Source organism: Hakea prostrata, chromosome 10, assembly GCF_041222555.1.
Source record: "Hakea prostrata isolate BN-2017 chromosome 10, UWA_Hpros_2, whole genome shotgun sequence".
Classification (NCBI taxonomy): Eukaryota; Viridiplantae; Streptophyta; class Magnoliopsida; order Proteales; family Proteaceae; genus Hakea; species Hakea prostrata.
Genome location: NC_142609.1, coordinates 4842164 through 4867271, shown reverse-complemented (window position 1 = coordinate 4867271; position 25108 = coordinate 4842164). Strand labels below are relative to the sequence as shown.

The window sequence follows — 25108 nt, the reverse complement described above, 5'->3', positions numbered from 1 at the left end:
TGGGAGATCTCGCCACTCCAAAATAGAGAGATCTCGACCGAGATGGTGAGATCTCGACCGAGATGGCGAGATCTCAGTCGAGATCTACCAAAAAATTGGCGTAATCTCGGTGACCCATCTCGGTGGGTTTTAGGGCCCCAGTTGGGCTGAAATTTGGTATTTAGTCTATTTAAGGCCTTTTGAACACATTGGTGGCCTTAGAATTGTGAGAAAATAACCCGAACTATGTCTTCTAAGTCAACCCTATGTATAAAACCGAAATGTAGAGATATCAAGTAATTCATGTTATCAACTACAAAGTATTAAATACATTACACATCAAACTATCAAAGAACTTAAATGGCTTCAAAATTTTACAACCATAAGAAGTTTTAGACTTTTAGTAAGTCATAAATCATAATCCATAAGTTCACAATCACAATCACAAGAGTATGTGAGTAATAAGATTACAAGACTACAAGACAACAAGAGTATCACTCAGCATTCTGCATCAACTGATTCTGAACAGTGGCCACATATGACTCCTAAGTCAACTCATCACTATAGTATGTCACATATAGGTTTAAATGTCACATTAAATTGGTTTCCATGAAAGTTAGATCAAAGCTTGTGGATCAACATATATTTACACTAAACTCACACACCCATTGTAGAATATTCTATTTGAAAAAATTCAAATTTGGGGGAAAATCTTACCTTTGTTGTAGATCTAGTTAAAATAGGCTTGAATGATGATAATTTGATGTTTTAAAGATGTTTAGAAGTTGAATCCCCAACAAATTTCAAAAAAAAAAATCAAGTTTCTGGCAATTTTTTATGGTTGCAGCGAGATATAGGCGAGAGATCTCGGCGAGATATGGCGAGATCTCGGCTAGATGTGGCGAGATCTCCCATCTCGCAGATCTCGCCTCTCATCTCGTCTCGCTATGTCAAAATAGCGAGATATCTCGCGAGATCCCACCATGATTCCAGTAAATATCTGAAATCAAAAAGACCTGGATCGATTTCACTTTATCGATGTTTCTAACCACATCGGGACTCGGTTGACGTTGCAAAGCTCCAAGCCGAAATATTGACGACGAGATTTTCAAGTTCAAGCTTCTTGATGATTCCTGGAATTCGAGTCGTCGTTACTAATTCAGGACTCTGTTGACGCTGCAACTTCTTGACTGGATTACCGGATGAGATTTTTAATTCCATGGCTGATTTTCTGCCGGAATTTAGCCTGCAAGGAGAAATCTCTGGCGGTGCAGTGGTTGCAGCTCGTGAAGCACTTGCAGAGCAACGTTTTCCATCTGCTAGGTTTCGTGGTCGCAAATACTTTTATCCAACTGTCGCCAGAGTTGAGGAGGAAGAAAACGCAGAGATTGGACGAGGCCGGACTGAAGATGGAGACGATGAAGGAGATAAAAGAGAGAAAATATGCAAATCTTACCGTAGAATATATGTGAGGGTATTTTGGTCATAAAAATTACAAATTGTCCTTAATTGAACTTATTGAATACCTCAGGGGAGCCAAATGCAAAGTGTCCATTTATTTGAACTAAAAATGACATGGACCAAACCTCAGGGGTCCATATGAAAACTACCCAAAAAAAAAACACCCATTCTAAGAGAGAAAAAAATCAAAAAAAAAAGGCCATGGGATCGCACCCACCGGCATATATTAGGAATATTCTCCACCACTAATATAAACTCTACGACTTAACAAGAAAAATATTTGAAAAAAATTCCGAGGAACACGGCCATGTCACTGGCACAACCTGCTGAAGCGAGAAATCGGTCCAATGACGTCAATCATACAATTTAAAATTTTGTCCAACTTTTCTTTCTCTCTCATAGAGAAGTAAGTAAAACAGCCTTGAGTGACTGTCTTGGGAATATATTGGGCTCTGCAATCGAATCGAAGAGGGGAAAAACAGTCGTGTTTCGGAGAATTAAGTCTCGATGGCAGGTCCTTCCAATCCCTCATCTGGTCGGAGTTACGATGTATTCTTGAACTTCAGAGGGGAAGATACTCGTAATACCTTTTCCAGTCATCTCTACAATGCGTTGGATGATGCTGGATTTCATACTTTCAAGGACAATGAACGACTCCGCACGGGAGAGGAGATAGGTCCAAAGCTACTATCCGCGATTCAGAAATCGAGGATCTCCATCCCCATTTTCTCCAAGAACTACGCATCAAGTAAATGGTGCCTCAAAGAGCTCGTCAAGATGATTGAATGCAGAAAAACCGTGAAGCAACTTGTCTTGCCCATCTTCTACGATGTTGATCCCTCGATCGACCGCAACCGGGGATATGCGGAGGCTCTTCGGATCCACAGCGAAAGGTTCGATCAGACTATCGTCGAGGAATGGAAACAGGCCCTGAGAGAGGTTGCGAATTTGAAGGGGTGGGAATTGAGCAAAATCGCCAACGGGTAAGCCTAACATTCTCTATATAGTTCAAAATTACAAGACCTCTGAGTCGATTATGGTGACAGTTGAGAATCAAACTGTGAGGTGTACTAGTAAATAAAATTTTTTATTTTTATATTTAAGATTTAATTTTTTATAAATTTACAAAATAAATCTTTAGATATACCCGATCCCAAACTCCCATTACCGTCTCTCCATCACCGTCGTCGTCACATTGTCACAACCGACCAATTTGTTACTTCAGAATCACCGCCAGATAAAAAAACTTCACGAATTAAGAACGAGACTTCCATAGAATATGATTTTGATTAATCCAGAATTGCAGTCTCCTGAGATGGATCGATGAAAGAAATAACTTTGGTCGCTGCGCAAGAACGAAACTCAAATATCCACTTGGAATTGGAAAGGTCTTCATCCGAAACACATTTTTGAACGGGTGGAAGAAAACCCCTTTGATTTGATTTAGTAATTGAAACCTAACTCAGAAATTGCCTCAATCAAGCAAATGTAGGAAAGAAAATTTACAGAACTTTATCAAAACATATACACAACATGAGAAACAAAAGGGAAGATAGAAATTAGGGCAAATCATCGTCATGATCATCGAGTAACACGGGAAGATAGGGAAGGAGGAGGATGTTCATCTTGTTTAGAAGGGAGAGAGTTGGAACCCTTAATGATCCAACCAAGAGAGAAGAAAGACATGCCTACGAGGATAGCAGTACCCCTGCGTGAGAATACCATTTACTGTATATCCAATGGGGTTTGGAATCCGGTAGATCCAAGGATTTATTTTGTAAATTTATAAAAATTAAATCTTGAATGTAAAAATAAATTTTTTGTTTTTGTTTTTGGATCCAAGGTTCATCCGGGCCAGCTTGCATGCAGCATGACTACATCCTTGAGGGAGCTTTATATAATTAATATAGGCGGGTTTCGCCTCTGGCCCCGAGGGGATTCAAATGATCTCCTATATGGAAGCGTGGGTCTTTTGCCAACTGAGTGTTTATAATTTTTTTTATTAACAAGTATACTAACAGTTTGATTCTCAATTGTTGGATCATATTGTGATGAAATGGCTTGAGCAATACCCTTCATATTGTGATGAAATGGCTTGAGCAATACCCTTGGATCATATTTTTAGGGCATTTGAGTCTTAACACATTTCAAAATTTGAAAACTTAACAGTGAAGTGGTCAAAAAGTAACGGTATTTAGGCCCAACTTAAACGGATAGCTGCCAATGGAGGAGTAGTAGGATGGTTAGGATCCTGACTTCTCAGTGGAGAGGTCATGGGTTCAACTCCTACCGGCGGCATATGTAATATCCCTATCCCTATATATAAAAAGCGCCTTTGTACCAAAAAAACTTAAACGGATAGCATGAAAAAACTCAATTTTTATTTTTATTTTTGAATGAAATATGTGTTTTTGTTAAATGTACATGTTCTAGTTATTCATTTTCTAATAAACGAATTGATAGTCCTTTTGATCTCATTCATTTTGATGTATGGAGCTTACTCGTTATTCTCTCTCTGGGTATGGTTGGTTTATAATTTTATTAACTGTCACATTTGTGTTAGTTGGGTATACCTAACAGGGGTGGAACCAAGATTCAATATTGGGGGGGGGGGGCAAAGAATGAAAGTTCAGATAACCTTCCCGTTGGAGAAGCACTAATGTTTTTTTGCCACACATTGTGTGGGCCCTTATAAGACCCACTGGGGGTCATACCTCTGAATTATTTTATTATATTAAGGAATAGGCTTACTATATTTTATGGGGCCCACACATATTTGAAAAAAAGAGTAAATTATTGATATTTTCTTTTGACAAAATAGAGTTAAATTAAAGTAACAATAAAAAAATAAAAAGAAAACCACATAACTTCAACCCTAAAAAAATTAGATGCAAACCAAAATTTTCTTTGGTAAGACATGCAAACCAATTTTTTTTTAGGTAAGAGATGTAAACCAATGGTAGTTGCTAACTATAAACATTTTATTCACAATATAAAATCAAATAACAAAAATTGTAGAAGAAATAAAGAAACAGAGAACATAAAATCGAATAAAAAAATAACAAAAAAATTGAGAAAAAGAGAAAGAGTACCTAATTTTGGAGAAGATTTTTTTCCAAATTTTCCTTAACCCACACTTATAGAAAGGGAAGAAAGTAACTAGGAAGAAAAGAGGAAAGAGGAGAGAATAAATAGGGATTTAGGAGTTAGTTTCTAATTAAAAATGATTTTATGAATACCTAATAAGATTTTTTTTCAAAAATTTCCTTTAACCCACATTTATAGAAAAGAAGAGAATAAATAGGAAGAAAAGATGAGAGAGAAGAGAGGGGAGAATAAATAGGGATTGAGGAGTTAGTTTTTAAAAGGAATGCCAAATAGTGATATTTCACATGTGGGGAGTAAAAAAACTGGAAAAAGTAAAGGAATTAATATAAAAACTGAAAAAATTAAGTGAATTAATATAATTTTTTTAAAATCCAAGGTGTGTTGACACTTCTCAGAATGGCATACTTGAAAATTTTTTTTGGCACTTGTTGGAGGTTGCTTGTGCTTTGATGTTTGCTCCATGTTAAGAAATCTTGATCTCGAGGCTGATCTGCATTAGCCAAAATACCTTGATCTTGTGCCGAGATGTGGTAATTCAAGCCAACTCAAAGTGAATTTGAAGGCCTATCTTAGGGGTTTTATGGGTTATGTTGGGCTGAAACTTGGTATTTAGCCTATTTTAGGCCTTCTAAACACACTGGTAGTCTTATATTTGTGAGAAAACAAGCCTATGTATGAGTTTCAACTTGAACCTAAGTTCGAAACCAAAATGCTAAAAGAATGAATATGTAATCTTATAAAACTCCAAATACATAACCATTAATTGATACAAATGAAAACCAAGTGATAAGATATATCAAATAACTTAAATTGTTCAGAATTTCATCATATCATTGGTTTAGTACTAAATAGAATAATACAAAATCGTTAGTCTTGAAAGTATAATACAAGCATTATAACTTTATAAGAGCAAACTGAAGTGAAATCAATCAAGGCCCAAGGGTAACAAAGTAGTTATTTAGTATTAATAATCTTTTGATGAAAGAGATAAATACCCTTATGGTACTACTTAAAGTCGAAATTACATGTCATAGTTAAGTCTACATTCCTCGTACTAGAGTAGTTGGAGGATTCCATAGCTAAGTTAGCAAACCATTTCATGAGTGTGGGAGATCTAAAATGGCAGAAAGTTGTCTCTTGTACTTGTTCCAATTTCTGCCGGGGGGGGGTAAGATATTGGGCCATGCTTCTTTTTTCGGTTGCGAGAGCAATTCAAGTGCTTGTGTGTTATTGCACCATATTCCTTTTATGTATCTTTTTCTTTGCTTTGCTTGATCTACTCCTTCCTTCATTCTGTAGAGTAGGACCTCAAGATCATCCCTAAGTCCTAGTTCTCAAGAGCTAATAAGTTGGATGTCTCCATCCCAAAAAAGCCCGTTACTCCATTTGGTCCTGTTTAGCCATTCATTAGGTACCCCTGCACACATTAGGATAGGGAAATGAGTATCTTTTATGTATTTATACAAAGGACAATGGCAATGCAAATTCGATAATTCTATTTGATGCGAGTTGTTTTTCCCATCTGGATTTTTCGCAATGGTTATTTTTTAATTCCGTTGATGATAAGTTCAAATCCCTTATCCATCTAGAGATATTGCTCAATACCTTTATTGGGTTCGAGGGTTGATCATTAAATACCTTATTGTTTCTTTCACACCAAATAAAGTAGCATGTGATTATGAAAACAAAGGTAAACCTATGTTTGTGTTTTTATCCAAACTGAAATCAGAAGAGAGAGAGCTGCAGAGGTGAAGGATGGATCTTTGACTAAGATGCTCAATTCTCAATCCTAAGGGTCCTGCCGCCTAGATCCTCCTCGTCTCGCAAGAAATGAAAATGTGCAAAATTGATTCCGTATCTAATGTAGGTGCGGAATTTGATTGAAGCAAAACAGTAGCCAAATGAAGTGGATACTGAATTTGATAAATCAAAACAGTACCCAAATAGGACCTTTTCACAGGGAGTCAATTGCAGAGTTGATAGACTTAAAGAGAAACAGAGTTTAGATGGAAAAGAGGGCTGAAACTAAAGTGGTACTACAAGGATGATAACAAATAACCAAACGGGCTGAATCGATCTTCAAAACAAGGGGCAGAATTATGATGAAGAAAGTGACAATAACAATGTAACATGTAACATGTAACACCCGGGCTTCACACCGCAAGGTGGATCGATTGGATCGAACACCAACCTACCTTGATGAAACACAAGGAGTCTTAACTGCAAGATGGATCGATTGGATCAAACACCAACCTACCTTAATCAAACACAAGGAGTCTTAACCGCAAGATGGATCGATTGGATTAAACACCAACATTCCTTGATCAAACACAAGGAAATCAATCAAACACCAACATTCCTTGATCAAACACAAGGAGTCTTCACACCGCAAGGTGGATCGATTGGATCAAACACCAACCTTCCTTGATCAAACACAAGGAGTCTTCACACCCGGGCTTCACACCGCAAGGTGGATCGATTGGATCAAACACCAACCTACCTTGCTCAAACACAAGGGTTCTCCAAAGAGGAGGAATGCTAGCAAGCAATTGGATTTCAATTCATAAGTTGTGTCCTCCCTTCTTACATGAGTCTCTGATATAGCACTCTAAAGAGACCAAAACAATAGTGGAAACATCCAACCACTACACTCCACCACTAACCAAAACACTAATGGAAACATCCACCTACTACACTCCACCACTAACCAAAACAATAATAAAAACATTCAACCACTACACAACACCACTACCCAAAATACTAATGGGAACATCCACCTACCACACCACTAACCAACACCACCTACTAGCTCCTTTTGTTGACTTTTCAAAGCTAGACTTGGGCTTAGTTCAAAATAGGTGGGCTGTTGTTCTTCCACTAAAGTGTTCCAAGCCCATGAAACCATGGGCTCATTTTAACCCACTCCAATAGTCCTAGCCCATGCAAGCCATGGGCTGTTTTGGATAATTTCCTTAGGTTTTGATGGGCTTGACCATTGGGCTTTTCTCTTCCTAGTATATGCTGCCAATTCTGCATCAGTATCATTGCCACAATGTGCAAAATTGATTCCGTAACATTGCCACACAATACACAAGAAGGATGTACGTTCGTCCACAGAGATAGTATGGCCTTAATAGAATGCATGCATTTAAGACACGTTGAAAGAAAGATTTAAATTTTAGGTGAATAGGCAATTTCCAAAAAAAATTCCACCACCTTGCGAAATGGTTCTGTTAAGTGGAGAATTTTTCTTTCAATAGTGCTCACCCTCCCCAATTTAGCAAAGAACTTGCCACTAGTTGATATGAGGGAAAACCAGGAATCACTATTGGGTATTAGTAATTATAAATGTAAAATCACAAGCAGAATATTAGACTTACAGACTGTTGAACTTCAGAAACTTCAGGATTTAGTAACTCTAAACAAAACCACAGAGATCGTCAATCTTCTTCAATCCGCCTTTTGAAACACCACATCCTGAGTATCCCTCAGCTTGCTCTTCTTCAATCAGCATCTGGAAAACTGACTTGTGTCTGAAGGACACAACATGAGCTTTATTTATACTAATATCTTACCAAATACAAAACAAATCAAATCTTCCAGGGTGGGAGTCTTTACAAGAAAAACAAAAGATCCTTGCAAATCTACCCTCAATAAGGATACCCAAAAAATGGAAAGTAGGTCTACTTAAAACCCAAATCTACAACCCAATTCTTTCTTACAACGTATTCTTACATGTGGCTAGATTTCTAGACTAGTAGTTTATAGAAAGGGCGAACTTGGTGCCAAGGCTTCTGCAGAAGTAGACTCCAGGGGGGGGAGAATTTTCCTACGTAGCCTTACCCACCAATTTTTGTTGAGAAGCTGGTAAGAACGCATGAGTCCAATCTGAAAAGTAATACCAAAACCAAGAACTTAACAAAGATAGTCTGGTTTTAATGGTGCCAGTCACCTTCACAACATGCTGCCCGTTAGCTATAGGATGCCCAAAACCATTCACATATACATTCCATACCCTCTTCTCACATCTTCCTCCTTATTTGTAACCCCCATCTTGCTCTCCTTCACATGGCATAACTTAGGGTCCTAACACTATTGGCCCATCGAAGTTCCCCTTGTCCTCAAGGTGAACAAAAATTTGAAGTGTGGTCTTCACATACTTACTACACAACGATGCCAATTCCATTGTTAAAATCCCAATGACCCTCATTGTTGTTCGATTTTGTTCCGATACATGAAGAGGCAATATTTTCCTGCCTTGATGAGCATATACGCGGCATCTAAGTTGGAGAGAGGACTTCCCAGAGGCCGGGGGAGGGGATTTCATAAGGATAGCCTGCTACTCCTGGAGATGACATGGCATGGCAGTATTGTAGACCTATCAATCGATAAGAGGAAAAACTCAATGCCTGACAAAAGTTTATGGGAGGTGGTCACTAACCTAAAGTAACATCTAGCTAGAACTTCTACAGATGTGGTAGCATGTTGCATGGTTTATGCTATGGTATGATAGTAGTTAAAGACTTAATTAAGTGATAGACAAAAGGAAGGCAAATTGTTGTAATGTGAAGAATTGCTCTGAAGTTATTTATTCATAAACCCCAATAGGGTATTTATAGTTACAATCTAGTAAAGTGCTACACTAAGTAAAAAACTAACTCTAGACTTATTAGGAAACAGAATCCTACTCTAATTAGAAAACCTCAGTCCATGCTTTTAACACTCCCCCTCAAGTTTGAGCATAGATATTTATCATGCTTAAGTGCCTAACTTGCTCATAATGTAATTGAATACCTTCGTGCTCAAGCTCTTTGTGAGCACATCAGCTCGCTGCTCGTTTGAATTAAAAAAGGTAATATGGATCAACCCAACCTCAACCTTCTCTTTGATGAAATGTTTGTCAATCTCCACATGCTTCGTTCTATCATGTTGTAATGGGTTATGAACTATGCTGATCGCTGATTTACTATCTGAGTATAACTGTATAGGCATGGTGGGAGATCTTGCTCTCGAGCGAGATCTCAACCAAGATGACGAGATCTCGGTCGAGATCTACCCAAAAACTGGCGTCATCTCAGTGGCCTATCTCGGTGGGTTTTAGGGCCCCGGTTGGGCTGAAACTTGGTATTTAGCCTATTTAAGGCCTTTTAAACACATTGGTGGCCTTAGATTTGTGAGAAAATAACCCTAAGTATGTCTTCTAAGTCGACCCTATGTGTAAAACCGAAATTCTGTGAAATGCAAGGTTAAACAACGTGTAATGTAAATATATCAAGTAATTCAAGACTTCAAGTTATCAACTACCAAGTATCAAATACATTAACATTACACATCATGTATTCAAGTAATCAAACTATCAAAGAACTTCAATAGTTAAATGTCTTCAAAATTTTACAACCATAAGAAGTTTTAGACTTTTAGTAAGTCATAAATCATAATCCATAAGTTCACAATCAAAACTCACAAGTTACAAGAGTACAAGAGACAAGAGTAACAAGATTACAACTTACAAGACTATAAGAGTATCACTCAGCATTCTGCATCAATTGATTTTGAACGGTGGCCACATATTACTCCCAAGTCAACCCATCACTATAGTATGTCACATATCAGTTTATATGGAACTGATGTCTCCATGTCAGAATACTAGAGGAATAGCACTATGGGATAACTGCCAATCGTGGGTGGGTGAAAGTGCCATTCTTCTTGTTGTTCATATTGATGTTGAGTATGTGGGTAGGGGTTTCTAAACCACTCAGTTAACAACCCACCTTCACTCCCATATGTGTACTCTCTAGGTGCATGGTCTTAAGGAATAGCATGCTCTCCATAGGAAGAATACCCGTAATCTGACCCGGTGCTTTGATCCCCGTATAGGTACCTCGATGTTTGCAAACTGTCCAAACTTTGCTGTTGTGAATCACTGTGACCATGATCTAGGCTCATGCTTCCCATGTTCAATTCAAGATCATGCATGCTCGCATCATCATTCGTTTGCCCCTGGTTTGATATGCTCTTCCTACTCCTAGCATAAGTCCGAGAGATAGGGGAACTGTGGCTCGCATGTTTCGGATGACTCGGACCTGGTGGAGGTGACTCCCTTTGTTGATGTTGACTTCCACCAGCAACACCACCAACCTGACTGCCTCCATGACTCGATGACTGACATGGGCCACTTGGCACTCTGGTATCATCACCATCATCTGAATCCCCACTACTAGTTGTCACCTCAGTTGTTTCAAGTCGACCAGGCGGCTCCACAAATGGTACAGTTGGTCCTTCTGATGCTGCTATAGCAGCCTGACCCTCATTAGAAGACACGTGCTCAGCCACAACATCTGGGCCCATAGCAGCAGCAATGGTAGGATCCGGCTGCCCTCCTGGCCCATCCAGCACTGGGCCACCTCGATCCCTAACCCACTGATATATGACATCATCTTCCTCATCTTCTGCGGGGGGCTCGTGGAATATATCAGTCAACTCAATCGATTCGTGATTGTCATCATCTATATCATCTTATATGCGCCCTACTCTCAATCTCATGTTGTAATGCACATACACTAAGTCCTCAAGCCTCTTACTCCCCAATCTGTTCCGTACCTTACTATGGATGAGCGAGAAGGTGCTCAAATTCCTCTTGCAACCAGAGGATGACCAAGTCTGTGAGAGTACTTTAATTGTTATGTCCCTGAGATTTGGTGCACTAGTTCCATATAGCACCCACCAGTCAGTTGCATAACAAAAAATAAGAATTCATTAGCCATTAGGCGAGTAAATCTTAATATTCATAAAACTTATCAATTATCATATACAGAGTTATAGACTTAATGACTTATAGTAATGGTCTATTTACCAGGATCATTTTTTTGCCTAGTTGCAACTGCAAAAGGCTTTCCAAAACTCGCAGAGGCATCCCTGAACTCCCTGATCTATACACAAATTCTTCAATTATTGTATTATGTATATGCTTAATGCACTAATGCAATAAGTTGAAGAAACAATTGAATAAGTTCTCACCTCTCCATTAATTGTCCCTTGCCTGACGGGATTTGACACAAGCTTCTCCACCACATCTTGCACCGCATTCATCAACCTTACATTAAGCCCCAGATCATTCTTGTAATGGTACTTTGGGTTGAGGTAGTAAGCTTGCATTGTGGAAATACAAAATTTGGTTGTTTACTTGTTTATAAATTATAAGCTTATAACAAATTATGAATATAAATTAAAGTATACAACAAAATCTTAAGTCATAAAAGTGACTCACCAGCCAAGTGCAAATGATGCATCAAGTGCGTCTCCCATCTATTATCGATGATCCTCTCATAGGATTTGAAGGAGCTAGGGGCAGCAGCTCTAACCAACTCTTTCATTTGCTGGAGGGCAGCATATATGTGGGGGCATTGTGGGCTTATTCTCCGAATCCACCATCCTTAAAACATACACAATAGGCTTTATAATGCCCATTGTCCTATTCAACTGCCTCCAAAAAGAATCATCAGCAATGGTTGTTGGGCTAGTACTGCATCAGGATGGCTAGATCCATGCCAATTAAACCACTCCTCACTTGCAAACATGTGCCGTAGACCCACCACTCTCTTCTGGAAGCTTTTCATGGCTACATAGTTGGTGGCAAATCTAGTCAATCTAGGTCTGACTAGATTACCCTTACAGTGGTTCCTTATCATCTTCAGCACATGACCATGGTTATAAATAAAATTACTTACCCTTCTAGCCCTGTTAACCACAGCATTGATTGACTTTCTTTTCCCAAGTCCTTCAACATAAGATCAATCGAATGTGCTGCACATGGTGTCCAAAAGAGGTGGATCCTGCTGCTCTTCTTGTTCAACAACATTTCACCAGTTTTTTTGAAGTTAGCACCGTTATCTGTGACAATTTGGATAACATTCTTTGGTCGTACCTCGAGGACCACCTCCCTAAGAAGCTTGTAAAGGTAGTCAGCATCTTTGATTTTATCTGAGGCATCCACTGACTTAAGGAAGGATGTCTTTCCATTGCAACTCAATATGAAATTAATAATGGACTTTTTAGTAGGACTAGCCCATCCATTAGCCATCACAGTAACACCATATCCATATCTACTCCATTTTTCCTTTAATGAACCAATGTATTCATCCACCTCCTGCTTTACCTTTGGTAAATATTTTTTCATTACTTCCCAAGCTGTTGGGCCTTTAACCCCTACACCTGCTCTACCAACTGCATTGATCATCCCCTGATAGTATGGTGTTTTGGCTACATTGGCTGCAATGTTGTTGTAGAGCATGAATTTGCTGATTGCCAACCTAGCTTCCTCCTCCCTATTGCCTTCTTTACCTCCAGCAAACATGTATGGAATGCTTCTTTGATAGATGTCTTAATGTTTGAAGAGGGAGGGGTCTTGGTCAAATGTGGCATCATAATGTGTAGTCCTCCTCATCCTTTCAGTCCTCTCACTTCCCTGAAAACTATGTCTAGGTGGCATGGATGCTCCTGACCCCGAACCACCTGTTCATATTGCCTCACATTCTCAACATGTAAGGACTGTCTACTAGCTTCCATTGCAGCCTTCATCTGTCTCCACTCGGCCCGTGACTCAACACCCATAACCCTCCTCCTCTCTTCATCGTCGCTTGACTCCTCATCAACATCAACAAAAGGTCTAGACAACACTGTATCCTCAAATTCCCTATGCTTTTGTGCCATCTCGTCCTTTTTTTGTTCACCTCCCTTTAAAGTTGTTGCAATTACTTTTTGCCCTTCATAAGGAACATTGGGACACTTGGAAACATCTTTGTAGCCACCAGCCAAATGTTGCTTTAATCTGGTTGCATTGAGATTTTTTCTTGTCGGCAGTCAGTGGATCCCCATGTTGCCAAGCAATGTACTGAGTCCCACTACCAGTGCCGCTAGTCCCACTAGTTGTCATTTAAGATACAAATGTACAGCACTGAAAGTCTAAAATACATACATGAATGTTCCCAAATAATCATTAGAATAATTTTTACATACGTAAAAACAATTTATAAAACAAAAAAACACACTTTGTTTTAAGATAACATATATACAATGCTCAAATAGACATGTTTGTATTTTTAAAATAAACTACATAATATGAGCATTAAAAAAAGAAGAAGATTTTTTTAATAAATTATTATATTTCATTTTTTATTTAATTATTTATATAAAAAAATAAAAATAAATACAACAAGCATGATAATCTAAATATGAATACATGAGATTGTAGCCCTCTAAATGTAGTTTAACATAGTGATAATCACATTCATATCATAAGTATTTTTTTATAATTTATAATTTTAATTTTGTAGGTAATATATTTTTTAAATAAGAAAAATTCAAAAAAAAATTAATAACAGAAAATTAATTTTTTTTCCATGAAAGTGTAGATCAAAGCTTGATCATCAATATATATTTATATCACACTCACACACCCATTGTAGAACCTTCTATTTGGAAAAAATTCAAATTTGGGGGAAAATCTTACCTTTGTTGAAGATCACTTGAAATAGGCTTGAATCACTTGAAATATGCTTGAATCTGCTGTTGTAGATGTGTTGATGATGTTTTGAAGTTGAATCCCTAACAAATTCCAGCCAAAAATCGACTTTTTCGGCCAAAATTTCACTTCCAGTGAGAGAGAGGCGAGATATGCCTCTCTCGAGTGAGACAAGGGCTTTTTAAACCCCCTAAACAGGTGGTTTTCCCACCTTAAGCGAGATCTCGCCGAGATATTGGGGAGATCTTGTGAGGGCAAGATCTCGAACCGAGATCTCCCATCTCTCATCTCTCGCCTCCCATCTCGTCTCGCTATTGCAAGATAGTGAGATATCTCGCGAGATCTCGGCTCGCGAGATCTCCCACCATGTGTATATGAACCTCTAAATCTATCCCAACAGCCTCGGCATTAGACTGCCCTTTAAGCCATAGTTCCTCACAAATGCCCTAAGCAATCGCCCTAAACTCAGCCTCGACATTAGACTACGCAACCACAGCCTGTTTCTTGCTTCTCCAAGTCACAAGGTTACCTACCACATACACACAATACCCAGAGGTAGACCTTCTATCATCTGGACATCTTGCCCAGTCTGCATCTGTATGTGCCTCAATCTTCAAATGTCCATAAGCTGAAATTCAATTCTCTTTTCTTGGAGTGGCCTTCAAGTATCTCAAGATTCGATATACTGTATCCAAATGTGAGGAGTAGGGATCATGCATATACTGGCTAACAAGACTAACTGCAAATGTGATGTCAGGTCTAGTGTGAGATAGATAGATCAACTTTCCATTTTTGATACCTTATCTTGTCAACTGGTTCTCCTTCCTTTGCCTTCAAGTGTAGGTTAGGCTCAATAGCAGTCTTAGCAGGCTTATATCCTAGCATCCCAGTTTCCTCAAGAAGATCCATTGTATAGTCTGGGATAGAGATACACCGCTGGCAAAATATGCCAACTCTAAACCTAGGAAATATCTGAGTTTTCCCATGTCTTTGATCTAAAATTTGGTTCCCAAAGAAGTCTTCAATGCTGAAATCTCATCCTCTCAAAATCATTCATATATACTAAAAGTAGAGTAGTGTGGGAACCACCTCTTTTAATAAACAAAGTCTGGTCTTTATTACTCTGCTTATAGCCATTAGATATCATTGCCTTATGGAACCTTCCAAACCATGCTCTTGGAGATTGCTTCAACCCATATAAAGCCCTCTTTAACTTGCACACTTTTCCATTAGTCTCAGTAGTAGAATACCCAGGTGGTGCATCCATATATACCTCCTCTTGGAGTTCTCAATGCAAAAAGGCATTCTTCACATCTAATTGTTGTAAACTCCACCCTTTATTAATTGCACATGAAATAATAGTACGAACTGTGTTCATCTTGGCAAGAGGGGCAAATGTCTCCTAGTAGTCAATGCCATAAGTCTGAGTGATGCCTTTGGCCACCAATCTTGCCTTGTATCTTTCAACAGTTCCATTTGCCTTGTGCTTGATCACAAACACCCATTTGCACCCAACAATCTGCTTTCCTGTGGGCAAAGTCACCAAGTCCCGCGTTTTGTTTTTCTCCAGAGCTTGCATTTCCTCATCCATAGCCTCCTTCCAGTTTTAGTGAGATAATGCCTCCTGCCAAGTGTTAAGAACAAAAGTAGAGAACAAAAAGGAAATAAAACTTTGAAATTCTGGGGATAGGGACTGATATGAAACATAATTGGAAATAGGATTTTTGGTGCAAGTTCGAGGCTGCTTTCTTAATGCAATTGGTAAGTCCAAAGTAGGATCAAAAGAAGGGCTAAAGACAGACTCACCTGGAGGAATGGATTGTTTAGGACCAAGAACCAAAGCTTTTAACTGGCTTGGTTTAGAAGGGGTCACTCGTTGCTTTCTTTGATAAGTCTTCAGAGGTATAATCTCCCCCTCTATATCATCCACCAGCTATTCCTATCTGGTCACTCCATCTTCCAATGGAGGATCATTTGTAGAAATCTCAGGAGAAATATCGAAAGGAGGAATTAACACTAGAACCTCTTCACTGAAAATCTCCCCCTATAGAGGTGTAGGGGAAAAATAAGGAATCTGCTCCTGGAACACATCCATATAGACGAAAAAATGATGAGAATTAGGATGATAACACTTATACCCCTTCTTTGTAGGAGGATAATCCAAAAAAATGCACTTTAACCCACGATGATCCAACTTTCCATGAACATGGTGGTTCCGGACAAAGGCAACACATCCAAAAACCTTAGGTGACACTATAAAGGCTGTCGTTTCTAAAAGAACCTTAAGAGGATAGCGTGGGTCTAAGACTCGGGAAGGTATTTGGTTAATTAGATATGTTGTAGTGTTGGATTCTATTAGGAGTTCAATTAGAGTTTGTATAGGAGTTAAATTAGAGTTTGTATTCATGTAGAATTCTATTCCTTGTAATAGTCTACTTTCTACTTAATTATAAATAGACGGCTTGAGATCATTGATCATAAGCCATTCTACTACAATCGTTTCTTTCAATATGGCATCAGAGCCTAAGTTCGATTAGGATCTTCTTCTATTTTTTTCTTTCTTCAAACCCATAAACCCACAGCAGATTATCTTTTTTCACCAAAACCCTTTGCAGTTTTTTCTTGTTCTTCTACAACCTAATTCTGCAACCATCGCAGAAATCAATTCTTCAAACCATAATTCTGCAACCATCGTTTGGCAGAATTTTTTTCCCTTTTCAAACCCATCGCACCGCTGCACTATCGTTTCAGTTCCACCTCGAAGACCAGAGAAGAAAAAAAAAGGAAAGAAGAAGAGAAGAACCACGCTTCCTGCTGCTTCTCGCGACAAGAATTCCTGTTGCTGCAATTCTTGAATTCCTGCTGCTGCTGCTTCTTGCGATAAGAATCACAGATTAGAATCGGTTACCACTGCTTCTTCTGCAACTTCCGCTGCCACTGCCGCTGCTCCTACTATTGCTGCTTCTACTGCCGGAGCTTCTGCAACTTCCGTTGAAAGATATTCCTAAAGAGCGAAGACTACTGCTGTATTTATGTTTTCTGTTTCGATCAGCCCAACCAAAATAAAAAGAAAAACAGAAAACGTAAATACTATGTTTGAGGGTTAGGTTTGTAAATTTACAAACTTTCAGGGACCTGTTTGTGATTTTCCATATCATCAGAATCAGAATCAGAATCAGCATCAAAATCAGAATCAGAATCAGAATCAGAAAAGAAAAAAATGGTATTCTTTATAAGTATTTTTTGAATTCTATCATTTGTTTGGGTGGTTTGGCTATTGTATTCTGCGACATTTCAGTTACTTCGAAAGGTTGATGACTGAAGAACTACAGATAATTTTGTCAACATGACAACTATTGACGGGACAACCTCTGCCACTGCTTCCTCTACTACCCATACCAACTCCTACCTTGCTATATCAGGTAAAACTTTTACAAGCTTTCAAGCTTCTTCAGTTTCTACTCCTTGGATCATTGATACAGGAGCCACAGATCATATGACAGGTTTATCCTCCTCTTTTTTACAATATTCTCCAACTTCTGGAAAGGATAAACTGATAAAGTTCGAATTGCTGATGGCTCCTATTCTTCCATTGCTGGAAAAGGGACCATTCAACATTCTCCATCACTTTCTTTGTCTAAAGTTCTACATGTTCCCTCTTTCTCTACTAACTTACTCTTTATCAGTAGTCTTACACATGACTTGAATTATAAAGTGATTTTTTTCCCATCTTACTGTGTCTTCCAGGATCTGGTCACGGGGAAGGAGATTGGACGTGGTAAACTAAACAATGGACTTTATTTGCTCGAGCCGATTGGAGAATCTGCGTCTGCTTTGACTACATCTTCTAATCCGGTCCATTCGGTAATATCAGACCTTCATCAGTGGCACTGTAGGCTAGGTCACCCCCCTCTAGGAACTCTTAAGAAAATATTTTCTTATTTGGTTTCTTCTTGTAGTGAGGATAATTTTTTTTGTGAAGCCTGTAGTTTTGCAAAGTAGACTCGTTCTACTTATTTACCTTCTCTTCATAATAGAAAGAAAACCTATTCCTTTTATGCTAATTCATACTGATGTGTGGGGTCCCTGCAGACGTGTGTCTATTACTGGCCATATGTACTTTGTTACTTTTATTGATTGTCAATCTCGTTCTACATGGATTTATCTTTTAAAACAAAAAAAATGAGGTTTTCCGATATTTTCGTGATTTTCATAATATGATTAAAACTCAGTTCAATGCCACTGTGAAGATCCTTCATAGTGACAATGGCATAGAGTATATTGATGGTGAATTTCAAAGATATCTCTCTGACTCTGGCATAATACATCAGACCCGTTGCGTTGATACGGCTGCCCAAAATGGGGTGGCCGAAAGGAAGAATCGGCATCTTTTAGAGATAGCCCGTTCCATTATGATTGCTATGAATGTACCTGACCAGTACTGGAGTGATGCTATACTCGTTGCTTCTTACCTTATGAATAGGATGCCTAGTAAGATACTTGGTTTTAAATGTCCTAATGAGATTCTTCAGGGAGCCTCTTCTTTTGTTACTCCCCCAAAGGTTTTTGGATGCGTGTGTTATGCTAGAATCATAGCCCACCAGAGTAAGCTGGCTCCCCGTGGCCTATGCTGCAAATTTTTGGGGTATTCTGCTACTCAGAAAGGGTACAAATGTTATCATTCTCCCTCCAGGAAAACCATTGTATCCATGGATGTAATTTTTTATGAGTTTTGCCCTTTCTATACACCTCTCCAGGGGGAGAGTCCTCGGGGAGAGGTGTTCTTTCTGACTCTAGATCTTCCTATCACACACCAACATAACTTAAGAGTCTCAGAAGAGTTTCCTGACCAGGGGGAGACTTCGGCCAGTATACCTGAGGACTCTAATCCTCTCCCTTCGATTTATGAACCATGTGAAGAACCTAGCCAGGGGGAGACCACTCCTGTGAGACACACTGTTGGGGTCTTTCAAAACCAGATTGACCAGAATAAGGAGATGCAGACTTATCAGAGGAAGAAATACAACCGGCTAAAGCAGGTGGAGAAAGGTGATACGTTACCACTTCAGTCTCCTACTCTAGAATTAGATTCTATTGTTCCCCTTAAGGTATCTTCTTCTGATCTTCCTATTGTTGTTAGAAAAGGGGTTAGATCTTGTACTCAACATCCTATAGCTAAATATGTTTCTTATAACTCTTTGTCTGACTCCTACCGTGCTTTTATATCCTCTCTGTCATCTGTATCTGTTCCTAAAAGTTGGCAGGAAGCCTATGCTGATAAGAGATGGAAGGTCTATATGGTATAGAAAATGTAGGCAATGAAGAAAAATGACACTTGGGAGATGGTTACACTTCCTCCAGGAAAAAAACCAATTGGCTGCAAATGGGTATTTGTGGTTAAACAAAATATGGATGGATCAGTCAACAAGTTAAAAGCTAGACTAGTTGCAAAGGGGTTTACCCAGACCTATGGGATTGATTATCAAGAGACCTTTGCCCCTGTTGCGAAACTAAACACTGTCAGAATTCTGTTGTCTGTAGCTGTGAACAAAGACTGGAACTTGCTCCAACTAGACGTAAAGGATGCCTTCTTACATGGGGAGTTAGCAGAAGAGGTATATATGGAAATCCCACATGGTTTCTCCGATGACAATACTGCAGGGAAAGTTTGTCGGTTGAAGAGGTCAATTTATGGGTTAAAACAGTCTCCTAGATGCTGGTTTGGACGCCTCCTGAAGGCAATGACTTCTATTGGGTACAAGCAAAGCAATGCTGATCATACACTATTTGTTAAGAAGTCGGGTACTAACATCACACTTCTTATTGTCTATGTAGACGATATTGTCATCACAGGGAATGATGGTGAAGAAATTCAAAAGTTGAAGGACTTTCTTGGCAGAGAGTTTGAAATTAAAGATCTAGGGAAGTTACAGTATCTCTTAGGGATTGAGGTGGCTCGATCAAAGAAATGTATATTCCTATCCCAAAGAAAGTATGTCCTAGATCTATTATCAGAAGTGGGAATGTTGGGGTGTAAAGCAGTTGATACCCCTATTAAAGCTAGAGCTAAACTTAAAGAAAAAGAGGGAGAACCAGTAGACAAATGAAGATACCAAAGGCTGGTAGGGAAACTTATTTACTTGTACCACACCAAGCCATACATCGCTTATGCTGTAGGTATAGTGAGCCAATTCATGCATGATCCATATTTTGCTCATATGAAGGCTGTTAACAGAATACTACAGTATTTGAAGGGAACTCCTGGAAAAGGAATACTTTTGTCACCCATTGATAATCTGAAAGTAGAAGCATACACTGATGCAGACTGGGCTGGATCTCCAGACAGAAATTCAATTTCAGGTTAATGTACCTTTGTTGGAGGTAATTTAGTTACTTGGAGAAGTAAGAAACAGAATGTGGTAGCTTTATCTAGTACCGAAGCTGAATATAGAGCTATGGTTCGTGGAGTTTGTCAGCTACTATGGTTGAAAGGCTTGCTACAAGATATTGGAGTCCAAGTTCCAAACCCTATGATGTTATATTGTGATAACAAGGCTGCTATTAGTATTGGTAATAATCCGGTGCAACATGATCAAACTAAACACATTGAAATTGATAGGTTTTTCGTCAAAGGAAAGTTGGAATAAGGACTCATCTGCATGCCTTTTGTAAGATCTGGATACCAAGTAGCAGATGTTTTCACTAAGGGTTTGAAAGAAAGAGATTTCCTCCCTATTGTAGGCAAGTTAGGCATGACTAATATCTATGCCTCAACTTGAGGGGGAGTGTTGGATTCTATTAGGAGTTAAATTAGAGTTTGTATTCATGTAGAATTCTATTCCGTGTAATAGTCTACTTTCTACTTAATTATAAATAGAGGGCTTGAGATCATTGATCATAAGCCATTCTACTACAATCGTTTCTTTCAACATATAGTAAGGACGGCGTCACCCCAAAACTGAGGAGGTACATGCATAGTAAACATAAGGAAAGGTGCTACTTCAAGTAGATGTCTATTCTTACGTTCGGAAACCCAATTTTGAGGTGGAGTGTCAACGCAATTAGTCTGGTGAATGATGCCATGCTTTGCTAAGTAGGAAGGGAATGCTCCACCCAAGTTCTTAGTTCCTTTATCTATATGAAGGATTTTTACTGTCGCCTCAAACTGAGTCCTAATCATATTATGAAAATTTGAAAACACGAGAAAATGTCACTTTTTTGGTGAAGTAAGTAAACCCATGTGGTCCTAGTGCAATAGTTAATAAAGGTAACAAACCATCTATGACCAGATAAAGACACAGTTTGAGAAGGGCTCCACACATCAGAGTGAATGACTGAAAAAAGGATTTTACTATGATGATCTGAAATAAGGTAAACATGCTTGGTTTGTTTGGCCAAAATACATGCCTCACAATAAAAATCATTCAGATTACATCTTTTAATTAGATCAGGAAATAACTTGGACTAAATAGGTTAAGGAACATGGCCAAGATGACAATGCCATTGCAATAAGGTAAAAAATGCAAGAGAGGTGGAACTAAAGACCGTAGAAAGAGTTGATGGAGACCCATCCATCAAGTAGAGCTCTCCTTTCTGTTTACCACTGCCAATCGTAAGTCCCATTTCGAGGTCTTGAAACACACAATAAGAAGGAAAAAAAGTTATTTTGTAGTTCATATCATGAGTAAGGCTACTAATAGATAAAAAATTAGCTGAAAACTGAGGAACATGTGTTTGCAAAATAAAAATAACCACAAGTGCACGGTATCGTGTAGCTAACGGGTCGATCTCAGGGAGATATGCCACTCTAGAATTTAACCTTTTAATGGTAGCGTGAGTGAAATGATTCAAAATTCTTAACTAATTAATTAAACTAATGAGCGGTACTAACACATACATCTAAAGTGATCGAATTGAGACTAAAAAAATAAAACAAACATAACCAACGCATAAAAAAAAAGGCAGGAAAAAAATGCGAACAATAAATAAATAAATAAAAGGGAAGTGATCCGAGTGTCAGCTCTGGATCGAGGGAAGGGGAGTATAATTAGGATGAGTTTGACCGTGGACCATTTTCTGTAGTTTACAGTCCATTGATCGGGGGAACGGATATTAAAGAGAAAAAAGTGCAGAAAGTAAATAACAAAGCAATAAAAGGAAAAAGGAAACCTTAACCAAAGAGAGGCACGACTGTAGGCATCTTCGATCAAGGACCCAAGGGAAAAGGAGAGCAATAAATAAATGCAAGAAAAAAATTGCAGAATGTAAATAACAAAGCAATAAAAGGATAAGGGAAACCTTAACCAAAGAGAGGTACGACTATAGGCATCTTTGATCAAGGACCCAGGGGGAAAGGAGAACAATAAACAAATGTTGAAAAATAAATCCTAAGTTAAGAATATGGAGGGGTAGATAGAAGCGGGAATAGAGGGGGGAGAGAAGATTATTGGCGAAGGTTACTTGCATCTTTGAATCTCGAATAATGAAAGAAGGAAGAAAAAAACTTAAACAAAGGTTTCAAATCTCAACCAACCCTAACAACTAGATCTAGAATGATCTAGATCTACAATTGCTAGACCCAGAGAAAAACAATCCTCAAACTTGAAACTTGAAACTTGAACTTGAAGCTGAAATTGAAATTGCATTACATAGAAAAATTGAACCTAAACATTCAATCTAAAAACTAGAATCCCACAAAATAATCAAAGAAAACTAGAGAAAGCCTAAATAAACTAAAGAGAAAATAAAAAATGCTCCTCCCAAGCTCTCAAAAACGTCCTCCCTTGCAGGAGTATGCTCTCCTTTTATAGAGTATTTTCCTAGATTACATGAGATATGATTCTTGACAGAGTTTGAATCAAACTCATAGTTCCTATCTGACTCAACCAAGGAGTGTTTTGGCATACTAATCGGACTGACTTAGAGAGATCAAATGCACAATTCCACCGTTGGATTTGAGGTTCAAGAAGTCATGAAGCTCTCTTCCAAGAATCAGCTTGATCGGACACCGGATGACCATTCAATGAAGGGCTTGATCGAAACTGGACAGAGACACTCAAAAACGGGATTTTCCCCTCTTCCTTCTCTAAATATGATTCTTTTTCCTCTTTTTCCTTCTTTGATCAAAGTCCCAAATAGGAAATAAAATATTGAAGCATGCAAGGACTCTTTCTCTCCATGTTCTTCTTTATTTCTAAAATATTTTGGAGTTGGCTCATAATCACATCTCTAGCCCATAATGCTTCAGATCAAACCCATTTTTGCACTTCAGAATTTGAACGGACCTTTTGACGTGTAAAATTGCATGTTTCATACCCAAAACTCCAAATGTTTGCTTAAATCTTGAAAAGTCCTAAAATCTGCAAAAACAACATAAAACCCAAGGTAGCTCCACTCTAAGTGTGTAAAATGCTTGCTTTATACCCTAAGATTTCACACATAAATGTGCTCATCAACATGCAAAACATTAGATAAGGTAAGATAAGACGAACATATAATAGATCCTTTTTTCAGAAATAGCGAAGAGAGACCCATCAACCGTTCTAACATCCTGAGCAAAAGGAACAGATGAATAAGAATGAAACAGAGTAGATGAGCCTGTCATATGGTTGGTTGCCCCAGAGTCAATTATCCAGGAAAGATAAGTCAAATTGACATTGTGACAACCAAAAATACCTATAGGGAATTGTGGATCAACAGAGGGAACAATGACAGATGCTATAGTTGCATTGGAAGTCGGTACTGGAGAAGACGACTCAAGTCTGGACATCAACTGGCGAAGGTGCTGGAGCTCATTTGAGGAAAGAGGTGTTAGAGTACTCAGGGTGTCAGAACTGGCTTGATTTGCAAATGCTTGATTGCTGCCTGTTGAAAGAAACAATTGTGGTAGAATGGCTTATGGATCAATGATCTTAAGCTCAAGCCCTCTATTTATAATTAAGTGGAAAGTACACTATTATAAGGAATAGAATTTTACATGAATACAAACTTTAATTGAACTCCTATACAAACTCTAATTGAACTCCTAATAGAATCCAATACTGCCCTTGGTTCCTGGCTTGATTTGCAGATGCTTAATTGCTGCCCTTGGTTCCATTCCTTCCTACCTCCACGGGAATTTGTTGGACGTCCATGCAACTTCCAATACTTGTCCTTTGTGTTCCACAATACTCACATTTTACTGGAAGGCGAAAATCACCACAACTAGATTTATTATTGCCAGAACCAACCACAATGCAGATCTATCAGATGTCTGAGTGTGTACCATAGTTGTCCTTCAATTGTCTTCTGTATCTACCATGGCATAGGCTTGAGCCAGAGAAGGGAAAGGCTCTTTATAAAGGATTTATGTGCAAATTTGATCAAATTCTATATTCAATTCTGCCAAAAAATCATAAACTCTCTAGTTATCTTCTCATTGTTGATAGGCAATAGCATATTGAGCATTCTTTGGTGTAAATTTCCCTTAGAAATCTAAAGTCTGGTAATATCCCCAAAGAGTGTTATAGTACTGAGAAAGAGTAAGGTCCGTCTGCTGTAACTGATTGATTTTTTGTCTATATTTTAAAGCACTGTGCATCATTGCCTACTCTAGAGTATGTATCTTTAGCGACTTTCCAAATAGTTGTTGCATTAGGAAGTAGGAGATAACTCTCTGCTTTGCTTGATTCAATGGAGTTGAAGAGAAAACCCATGACCAAGCATTCATCTGTATACTACTTAGAAAGTTGCATACCAGATGTGGAAGGTTTGGTAGAAGTCCCATCAAGACAGCCAGTAAGACCACGAGCACCAACAACAAGGGAAACTGAACGAGACCATCTAAGATAATTCGTCCCAATAAGTTTCACAATGATCATCTGCAGGGTAGAACCAGGATTCAATATTAGGGGGGCCGAAGAATGAAAGTCCAAATTGGGGAAGCACCAATGGTTTTTTGCCACATATATTGTGTGGCCCCTTATAAGACCCATTGGGGATCCCACCTATGAATTATTTTATTATATTAAGGAATATTAGACCCACATATTTTGTGGGGCC

At 38.5% G+C, this 25108-nt stretch overlaps 1 pseudogene across 1 annotated transcript in view; it reads left to right on the top strand.

Moving 5' to 3' along the window:
• The first annotated feature begins 1841 nt into the window (after positions 1-1841).
• LOC149001635 (TMV resistance protein N-like) overlaps positions 1842-25108 on the top strand; it is a 40600-nt pseudogene continuing 17333 nt past the window's right edge. Inside the window, exon 1 of the transcript XR_016170116.1 lies at positions 1842-2423. The product of XR_016170116.1 is annotated as a TMV resistance protein N-like (transcript). The remainder of the gene's footprint in view (positions 2424-25108) is intronic.